This window comes from Puntigrus tetrazona, chromosome 19 (assembly GCF_018831695.1).
Source record: "Puntigrus tetrazona isolate hp1 chromosome 19, ASM1883169v1, whole genome shotgun sequence".
NCBI classification, from domain to species: Eukaryota; Metazoa; Chordata; class Actinopteri; order Cypriniformes; family Cyprinidae; genus Puntigrus; species Puntigrus tetrazona.
Window position 1 is genome coordinate 8,773,955 of NC_056717.1, and position 10,939 is coordinate 8,784,893.

Below are 10,939 nucleotides of genomic sequence, written 5' to 3' on the forward strand. Positions count from 1 at the left end.
CATACGCACAGCTGACTCCATTTAATATTTCATAGCAAACAAATGGGGACACATTCGAGCCTGACCGGGGGGGGTGCATGGTTTAAAGGGGTGTAATTACCCCAATTACGCTGCTGTCGCCCCGGGTCAAAGGCACAGGCCTGTCAGAGATGAGAGCGCTCGCCTCTGCACCTTTCCTTACACCTTCATCCCTGTCCTCTCAGACTCAACTCACTTTAATGAGAGAACGTCTTAGCAGCGATATATGATCTGCATTCACACGCGTGGATCACACTCTATTAAAGAGCACTTCCTCTCATAACATAAAGTCCCATATTTCAGATTCATAATGAATCATTTATCCATCACCATGTTGTTTCTATTTATTTATTTACTATTTATTATTATCAATTAATTCCTTATTTTTATTATTATTATTAAAGTGAATGGGGACTGGACCTGTGAAGCACCATAAATGACTATATTCCTGTATTATACAGTTTTATACCTGTATTACATTATACTATGTTATACAGTATTCTTCTGAATAATTATTAACGGTGACATGTACATCTCTATGTCATCTTTGTGCAATGAATATTATCAATATCTGGTTTGTGAATGAATCGTTGTTTCGAATCATGTCATTCATAATAACTCAGAACCATTCATTCACAAACCAGACTTTATTTGTTCACATCGTGATATTTTCTCATACTTTTATTACGCTTTTGCGTATTTTCGTGCCTGATTCTCCTCACTGCGACACAGCAACATTGCAATTTCATGAAAAAAAAATCTTCAAAATACATTTTGTGTCGCACAGACGGAAGATACTCACAACAATATGAAGATCTACTAATCTACTATTCATTTCATAAATGAACACCCTGCGTGCCATGCGATTCTGTGCATTTTATAGATAAGTCACAGTAAGAAGTCATAACTGAAACAGCGTAAGGATGCCCTAAACCGAAAGCCGAAAGAGAGCAGAGCTGAATGAAAATAGCAAACGGAAAGGCAGATGAGAGTGAAGGAGCAGGAACGTCTCTCTTTGATGTAAATGAAAGGCCGGAATGATTGTGATGGGATGAAATTGGTGCTCTGTGGGGAACGCCATAGGGTACACGCCGACTGAATGGGAGCCAGACCGAATACTAGAACACGATCCGTCAGATAAAAGGGTGTGGTGAGGAGACAGATAAGCGGAGCGGGATGTGTGTGACGATGCATGTTTGTGTTTGTGGCGGTGTAACCTAGTTGTACTTTGCCGGCGTTCTAATAATAGGGATTCATCGATTTTTGTTTCAAACATTCAAACGTGTTCATTAGAAGGGGTTAGGGTTTGAATTAGGGTTAGTCTCGACACACACACGCATACACCCGTGAACTTTTCACGCACTACCTGATACATATCACAGACAGAGATTGCACGATTCAGCTGGAACTGTCATTTGACATCCGATTAACTTCTGTGTAAGACAGAATTTGCATAGCTGCGAAATTTACACAGATAATCAAAAGTCTGGCTATTTGAGACTAAATTAGGTGAGTTTACATAACTATACAGTAGTTTGGTCAACAACAGCAACTTTGTCTCCAAAAGTGAGCAAATACATAGATATGCAGCATCTAGAATAATAATAAACATAATAAATGTGCATTATATGTATGACTTATACACACACACACACACACACACACACACACACACACACACACACACACTACCAAGTTTGGAACAATTAAGATTTTTGGTATGTTTTTGTAAAAAAAAAAAAAAAAAAAAAGAAAAAAAGTCACTTATGCTAACAAAGGCTGCATTAATTTGATTGTTAGTAATAAAAGCAGTATAATAGCAATATTTAAAAAATATAAAATTTTAATTGTAATTGTCTTTCAGAAATCATTCTAATTTGCCAACATTTTTAACAATTGTACATGTAAAAAACTACTTACACCACCATTCAAATATTAGATATAAAGAATTAAAAGATTAAATATAAAAATTATAATAAAAAGTAAAAAAACAACAACAAAAAAACAGCCAGTACGCATTACTTTTAATGCAGTTTAAATCGATTTGTATTTTTAAAATAAATAATTAATTAATAATTAATAATATAATAAAAAAACAAAACATTTTTTTCAATACACTTTCATATTATTTTTAATAAAATAAATGTAGTCTTGGTGATCATAACAGGCTTCTTTAAAAAATGTTTTATTTTAAATTAATAATATGAATACATGAAATATAAAATATAAAATAGCAAAACATTTGTATCTTATTAATTCAAATTAAACATAAAATGACATTAAATATTATGGAACACTCATACATTAATATTTCTTTTATTAATATTATCTTGTAGGCAATGCAAGGTTGAAGGTAAGGCAGTCCACTGCACAGAATGGTATTGAATTGACACTTAAGTGTACATTTGATCCTCGGTGTGCGTGCTTTGGATTTGAGTGTCGGGGCTGTGCAAGTGTTAACAGCGTGAGTGTGTGTGCGCATATGCGTGTGCGTGTGTGTGTGTGTGTGTGTGTGTGTGTGTGTGCGTGCGTGCACGCTGGCCTGCTGCATATGAATGGGCCTGAACACTTACGGTCAGGTGGCCAGGCCTGCAGACAGGTGGTCACACACAGGCACTAATTGTGCTGAAGGTCACATTTACAAGACGTGCACTCACACCACAGCACGAGTGAGAGAGAGAGAGAGGGAGAGAGAGATGAAGAAATGAAAAAGAGAGAAGGGGGACGAGGGAGGGACGGATGGGGGAGTGTGTGTTCGCTCACAGGCTGTCTGTAGATCACTGGCCGCTTGACCGTGTTGAGCGCTAATGGAGCTGGCAGGGCGGAATCAATTATTGGCCAGTGTGGATTTTCCCACAGGCTAGAGCTTGGGAAAGCCGGAGAGCTCCTCGGCCAAGACAGCTGGCACAGAGCAGCCACTGGGAAAAGAGCCGGTGCCCTCGAAACAAGGACCTTTCTCTCTGATACATTTGTGACAGACCATTAGTTATGTTTATTTTCTCCGATAGACCCCGAGTAACCAGCTAAACCTCATCACCTCTGCCGTCTTCAGCTCACTTTTAAACATCTAAGGTTTAAGCGATCGCTGCGACCGTACCACGGTACCCATAATTCATCACCGCTCTTTACAATGCGCCGTCCTGTGCAAAGCCAAAACAGTGAATCAGTGGAGAAAGCAACGAACAGCAACAGAAAACATATCAACTGATGAAGAAACAGTTTTATGGGATATGTGAGTGACACGGGGGTGACATTTTTGCCTGGATGCGCTGTGAATTATTTTAAAATATATATAAAAAATGTTGATCATGTAGCCTACATGAGACAGTTTAAATACACTCTTCTGTAATAAGCATTTTTTTTAAATTAAAATTAAATACAATTTTTGGGAGGGGTGAAGTAAAAAATAGCTCAATAGAAACACTGTTGTGATATTATAAAAGGAAAACAATGTTCTTTAATGTCTGCCTGAAATCAGACTTGGCTCGATTTATTAACTTACATTACTATTTTTGCGGTGAACAATTCATCCGCAAAAAAAAAAACAATTAGTTTGCCTTCGTAAACTCCTCTGAAACAACAAGTTTTCTCTGATGACATCAGTCTGACGGCTTGGGCACGAGTGTGACATCATTAACCACGCCCCCCAGCGTTGATTTCTGAAAGAAACGACTACTTTACTACATCCAATCAATTCAAAGTAGAAAAAACAAGCCCCGCCCTCTGTTTGCTTCATTCAAAATTCTGTTTCTCTCTGAAGTATGCCACAATACGGAAGTAAACGTCCGGTTCACGTGGACTTTAAAGAACACATTATCTAGTAGTTTGGCATAATCTTTTACTTTTTAATTCTTAGGAAAAAAAATATGATATTGTATTCTCTTTTTAAGGGGGTGGGGTGGGTTGGTAGCGGGGAACAATATTTTTTAACTATTCTCCTGTTATTTTAATAAACAATTTAAACAATAAATAAAAATAAAAAAATTATTTATCCATTATTTTCCTTTTATTTGACCAAAACTGCCTGTTTTAGAAAATCTATCCTCCAATTCACAATGTACAAATGTAGAAAAATAATAAATAAACTGGAATCATGTATATTCAATATATATATTAAATATAAAATAGATAATTTGGCCTTTTACATTTACATGTCGTCATTTTACAGACACTATTATCCAAAGCGACTTGACAAGGCAAGGTTAGTTCAGTTTGTAAAATGCATGTGGTCAAAGTAATTGTGATATTTACTATTAATGAATATTTAAAGATATTTCTAAACAAGGTGGCCTTAAATATATTTATATATATATATATATATATATATATATATATATATATATGAATATTTCTATAACTACTGACCTATCAGAACGAAGCATTCCAGACAGCCATGTGTCAATTTTCATCATTGTTTTCGAGAGCCATCAGCCTTCAAACTGTGAGAGGCGAGAAGTCTTGATGTGTTTAGACTTTTCCGCCCATTGAGCCGCCGGTCTGGAGCTCATGCGAGTCTCAGCATCACACCGAGGCCTCTGAATGGCCCTGTGAGGGATCAGGGCCCTCCGAGTGAAGTCATGTGTCACTCTGCGCACGAGGAGAGGGGACGTGGCGAGCGCTTGGGGCCATTGTGCAGCTGAACCGGACCTTAGGGGGGCTTTCAATAGCAACAGGCCAGTGACACAAGCCCAGTCCAATGGGTAGACCAGACAGATTGAAAGAAAAGAGGACAAGTGGACAGACAGATGGGGAGAGAGATGTGTGTTCATGTGTCAGTGTGCGGAGGGCTGAAGAGGAACTGCAGGGTTTGATTTCACCACTTGGTTTCAATTCATCCGAGACTCCCTCAAGACATGTGACAGAGATGCCAGTCACCCAACCGTCATCACATTTCATGTTCATACACACACGTGCACATAAGAAGATTTGCGCAGTGACGTATATTTTCCCTTTTTTACGCACGCAATTCTGGAAGATAAACTTAGAACTCACAATCATGACCTTTCTAATGCATTCTATACATTTATAGATCATATTTCTGACACAGTTGTGAGTTATGAAGTCTGACTCGTGAGATATAAACTCACGTTTCTGAAAGCAACTTGCAAATGTGAGTTAATAGAGAGAAAAAAAGTATAAAAAGAGATAAAAACTAGCAGTTACCTTTTTTTATTCAGTGGCAGAAAACAAGCTTCTGTAGCTTTCAACATTAATAATAATAATAATAATAATAATAATAATAATAATAATAATAATAATAATAATAATAATGCTGAAAATCCAGCTTTGCATGATGGGAATTCATTACATTGGAAAATATATTTAAACAAAAAAACTTGAATTGTAATAATATTTCACAACATTACTGACTTCGCTGTGAAAGCAAATGTGGCTTTGGAGAACGCAATAAACTTTTTTCCAAAACATTTAAAATCTTACAGATCCCAAACTTTTAAACAACAGTGTATATGTCACCCATAATGAAAACATTCTGAAAAAAATATATATAAATGTTTATAATTATATTTAAAAAAAAACAGCAAGTGAAACACCTTACACAGTTTAACACGCAGAAGTAGAAAATCTAAAACAGTATTTTGTTGTAAAATGTTCTCCAATAAAATTTATTGGAGGCATTTTTTTAAACAAATTCTTTTAAAACAATACTTTCAATGTGCATATGTGTCAAAGACGAAAAACGGTTTAACTATAAACACTACTGTAATACTGCTTTAAATTGTAAAATACTAATTAGTTGTAATTTTACCCTTTTTTATTTGCCACTATTTTGTCCATTTATGAGTAGGATTTTACAACTCATTTAAAACACAATAAAATTTAATATGCTTCCTTACTCTTTTATATATTTCACGTACAAGTCAGAATAAGCATGTAACATTATTTCAACCAATTTTGACATTTTATTCTCCAAAAAACGTATTTAAAACCTTAAAAGTACACTTCACGTAGATTTTATGTGCTTTGGACGTAAAATCACTTTCGTGAATTTCTATTGTTGCGGACATCTTAACGTCTTTGAGCCGTATACAAGATGCAACCCTTCTGCGTGATATGATATGATGAGGTCTTCCTGTCACCTGTGCTCGGCGCTCACAGCCAGAGGCTTCTGGAAACGGCAACAGTGAGTCATTTTCCATCCTCACAACACAAATACGCACGCAGAGCGCACGCAGAAGTGATCGAATGAACTTCCAGCTGTCATAACTTAAAACACTCTGATTGTGTGCGGTGGTGGATGCAGTACAAAAGCGTTTCTGAGAGGAGCGTGAGAGAGCGTGTTGTTTGTTTGCCCCGGTAGGAGGTGACGGTGAATACCTGATGTTTATTTTGAGGGGGCCGGGGACGGGGGTGTGTGTGTGTTTGTGTGCGAGAGAGTTTGTTTATCATAGGGGTGAGGAACGAACCAGGCTCTCTCTGTGTGTGTGTGTGTGTTAAAAGGTTGAGTCGTAAGACGTGTGACCAGCAGTAGAAGATGTGTGTGTGTGTGTGTGTGTGTGCGCCCTGAGGTAAAGTGAAACAGACAGGTCCTGACAGAGCACAGGATCCACAAACGTGTGACTGACAGATCTGTGAGCTCTGTAACTGAGCCTTTGCTCTAGACGAGACGCTGATGGCAGTGATTTACCTCAGAGCACATTTTGTAACAGTTACTGGCCAGCGGCAATTTACAAAACCAATCACTGGAAACCCATGAATCTGTCACACGAAGACCTATATTAAAAGATTTGTTTGTCAAAAAAAAAAAGCTAATTCAGATTTTCTGTTCTTTTTTAAATTGTTTCAGAAAACTGGTTTTGATCTATTGTTTATTTCAGAAATCTTTGTAGTCTGTAACTCTCTATGAACCTAAGGTATGCAAAAGACCTTCATTTCAGAATAAATGAGGATAAGGATAAAGATAATAAAGATAACTTCTAACCATTTGGTCTTTTGAACAATTCTTGAAAAATTAGCTCATAAGTTTGTGAATCAGTTTTAAAATTTACTGCAATTTATAGCGTACTTGCACAATATATTTTGAGGCAAACAACAGTTTTGTGTTTTGAGGAACAGCGCTTTCTTTCTTTCATGAAACACAAAATGAGCAGTTTTACAGCTTTGTTTTGTTTTTTATTTTACAGAGAAAACTTTAATAATTGCCTATAATACAGCACTATTGTATCGATTACCCAGTATGAATAGGACTTTATTATTTACTAGTGCTGGACATCGATTAATTGCCATTGCTTACATCCAAAATTAAAGTTTTTGTGTACATAGTATACGTGTGTGTATATTTAATAGGTATAGGGGAAAGCGGTCGTAACACTTTTTGTTTCAGCATCTGTAACTTGTTGAATTTTTGAGCTGGAGTGCTCAAGCTATTATACAAAACACCCACATTTGTTCACTACAAAATGCACTATTTAAACCTCTGTAAGGATATCACAGCCCTTATAAATTGATGTTAAATACATGGAGTGCCCTTATTACAATGCACCCCACTAGCGGGGGTAGGCTGTAACACATGCTGGGGTAAAAAAGTTCAAAAGCAGTCAAAAGTAGCAAAAACAACAGCCTCCGCATAAGGTTTTCTTCGAAAGCAGTTTTTCGAAATTGTATAGGATTATTGCTCTCCTTGGCATCTAAATGGTAAAAAAACTCCGGATTCATGGAAAGTTTGTCCCTTTATAAAGAAAGTGTGCCAATCACCAGTCACTTTGACTCTGCACGCACATGCCCAGCATGGACATTTTTCAGACTTTCTTCATTCGTGTTCAACAGAAGACAGCAAGAGATCTGACACAACCATGCAAACTAGATCCGTGTGAACGCACGGGCCTGTGTAAGACTGACATGTTTTGTGCTTCTCATTACCGAAACTGCTATGAAAACAATCCTCCACCACTCATATGCTTGCTCAACAACAACAAGCACACCAAAGCGAAGACCTCCACCAAAACACCAGCATCTACTCACACACACACACACACACACACACACACATAGGCCCGGGGGTCCACAATTAACAAGCATTCTTTCAAGGACTCCTGTTATTCAACTCAGTGAAGCAGGCCTTTGTTCCACACACACACACACACACACACACACACACACACACACACACACACACACACACACTCTCTCTCTCTCCCACACTCCTCCACATCTGTTTTTATTTCTTCTCTGTCTGCTGTGAACCGACACACACACACACACACACACACACACAAACACGCACTCTCTCGTCTCCTCCCGACGGTCCCGGCAGGCAAAATATCCCGAAACCCGACGCCCCCCACCCAGCGCGCCTCCCCGCGTCTCTCCTCCCTTCTGCTGTCCCCTCGTTCCTGCAGTTGCTGAATGTCAGGTATAAGGTGTCAGGATGGTGTGCGCACAGGATGCATCGGGGCATGTGAGCGCGGCTGCTGCTGCCGGCTCCCAGAGTTGACATAGTAAACCAATCCGGGCGAGCCGCTGCGCCGAGGGGCCTGAGGGACTAACAGGGGAAGTGGCTGCCACACACACACGCATACAAACACACACAAGTGCAGCGCCGGTGGGAGGGAGAGCGCTGGCCGAGCGGCGCTCACACGGAGATTGGGTTACAGCCGAATTAGATCAGAGCTGTGGGAACCAGCACCTCGTCAGGCGCACACACACGTACACTCACACACGTGCGCACACATGGCCGAGAGCTCACATACGCAGTTGTGCTATGTACACAAACACACTCCGACGGATCGTCACACGCACAAGCATTAACGCGCACGACTCTAGACATAAACACACCTGCATGGGGAGCATCCACCAACTGCAGACACATTTATTAGATCGCGTATGTGTGCGTATATGTTATCAAAACAGGAGCGTACTGTTGGTTACTTTCTTATAGGGGGGGGTTTGCTTTTTAACTGGGGCCCGGAGACGCTCAGGGGCCCTAAGGTGGAGGTCCTCGGAAATATTCATAAAATGTAAATGTAAAATGTAAATTATGTAATAATATATGAATGTATACATAAAGACTACCGGTCAAAACTAGTCTGACGTTCACAGAGGCTACGTTTATTTGATTAAAAATACAGTATTAAATATACTAATATTATTAGAATTTAAAATAACCGTTTTCTTTTTTTTATATATTGCAAAATGTAATTTATTATTTGATGCAAAGCTGAATGTTTTAGCATCATTACGCCAGTCTTCAGTGATCTTTTTGAAATGATTCATGCTTCATTGTGATAATGTTTTAAAATGTAATGAACTTGACTAATTTTTGAGCAAATAATACACCGTATATAGTGTATGTTTTAAAAACTGCAATTTAATTGTTGCATATATAATTATATTGACCTTTTTACTCTTTTATTATTAATATTTCACATTTCTTTGTATCGTCACTCTAACCTTCGGTGATCTTTAAGAAATGATTCTAATACGCTTAATTGTTAAATTGTTATAATATTTTAAAAGTTTGTATTTAGTATTGGGATTGATAGCAATTAATTTTTTTTTATTATTTTAAAATGATTTTTCTCTACTTTTTTCCTAGTTTGAGTAAGTAGCAGTTAACAATGCGATAATCAGTTTTACTTTCTGGATTAAAACGACACCAATCTATCTTTTTTTTGTAACTGACTGCATATGTCTATGCAACCGGCCACATATTCGGAGGCCAGTGGTAACCGGACTGATTTGTGTTTATATATATGTGTGTGTTGTTTGTGAGCACTAGAGTCATCTGAAGTGTGTGTGAGGTGTCGGGCATCACTCCTGTCCTTGACTTCATGTTGAGTAGGGAAAGCGGGGCTGGAATAAAAGGGTACGGGGGAGGAGGCGGCGTGGACTGAGAGAACTTGACAACTTTATTTCCTCCTTTTTCACATGCTAATGCCCCCAGTGTGCCAGCGCAGGGGAGCGACGGCTCTTCAAAACTGACCCCCGTGATTCACAATACTGAACATCCTTCCAGCGTGTGAACCGAAGCCGCTTTTGTGACGCAGGCCAAAAAATTCCTCCCAAACGAATATATAACAGACAGATCTCTCACATCGCTCACATCTTTTCTCACAAAAGCAGCAGAGTCCATGGAAAAGTAATGAAACAGCGGCATTCATGATTCCTCATGAGTCACATGGAAGAGAGTCTCCGGTGATGTTACAGCCGTTCTCAAACTCACGATCAAATAAGACTTTCCGCCACACACACAAAAAAAAAAATTCACGCTTTGGTAAATCAAAATTATGGCATACAAAAATAGCATCAGTTATTATTATGAGATCATAATCATGAAATCAATTCGTAAATCTTGGAATTAAACTGCTGAAATAATAAAACTTTCTATTTTTTCAGTTTTGTTAGTCATAACTGAAACAGTTGATCTCATTATTTTCACTTTTATAAATGACTTAATTACTGTGTAAACTTTTTCATTGCTCAAAAATAATGAATAAGTATGTGCATAATTGTGACTTTTTATCTCATAATTTACACTCTTATTTCATTATATAGTTTTTAATTTCATAAATTTTTGTTAATCTTAAATTCTATAAGTTGCTTTTTACTGTGTAAACTCCATTATGAAATATTGGCAGGCAATTTTTTCATAATGGTTATATTATTTAAAAAAATATATACATATATGGAGTGAGTCACAGAAAAGAAAATGTATAACATTTAAATCAATTATAAAATGCTTAAAGTTTTAACAAAACATTTAGATTTTTGTCATAATTATGGCTTTTAATCTAATAATTTATACCTTTTTTATTTCATAAATTTGAGTTAATGTCAAAATCTCATAATGTATCTTACATTTTCGAAGTTGCTTTTTACTGTGTAAACTCCGTTATGAAATATTAGCAGGCAATTTCATTATAAGCCGGATCATGAAAAACTAAATACGGTGTGGGAAATGTGC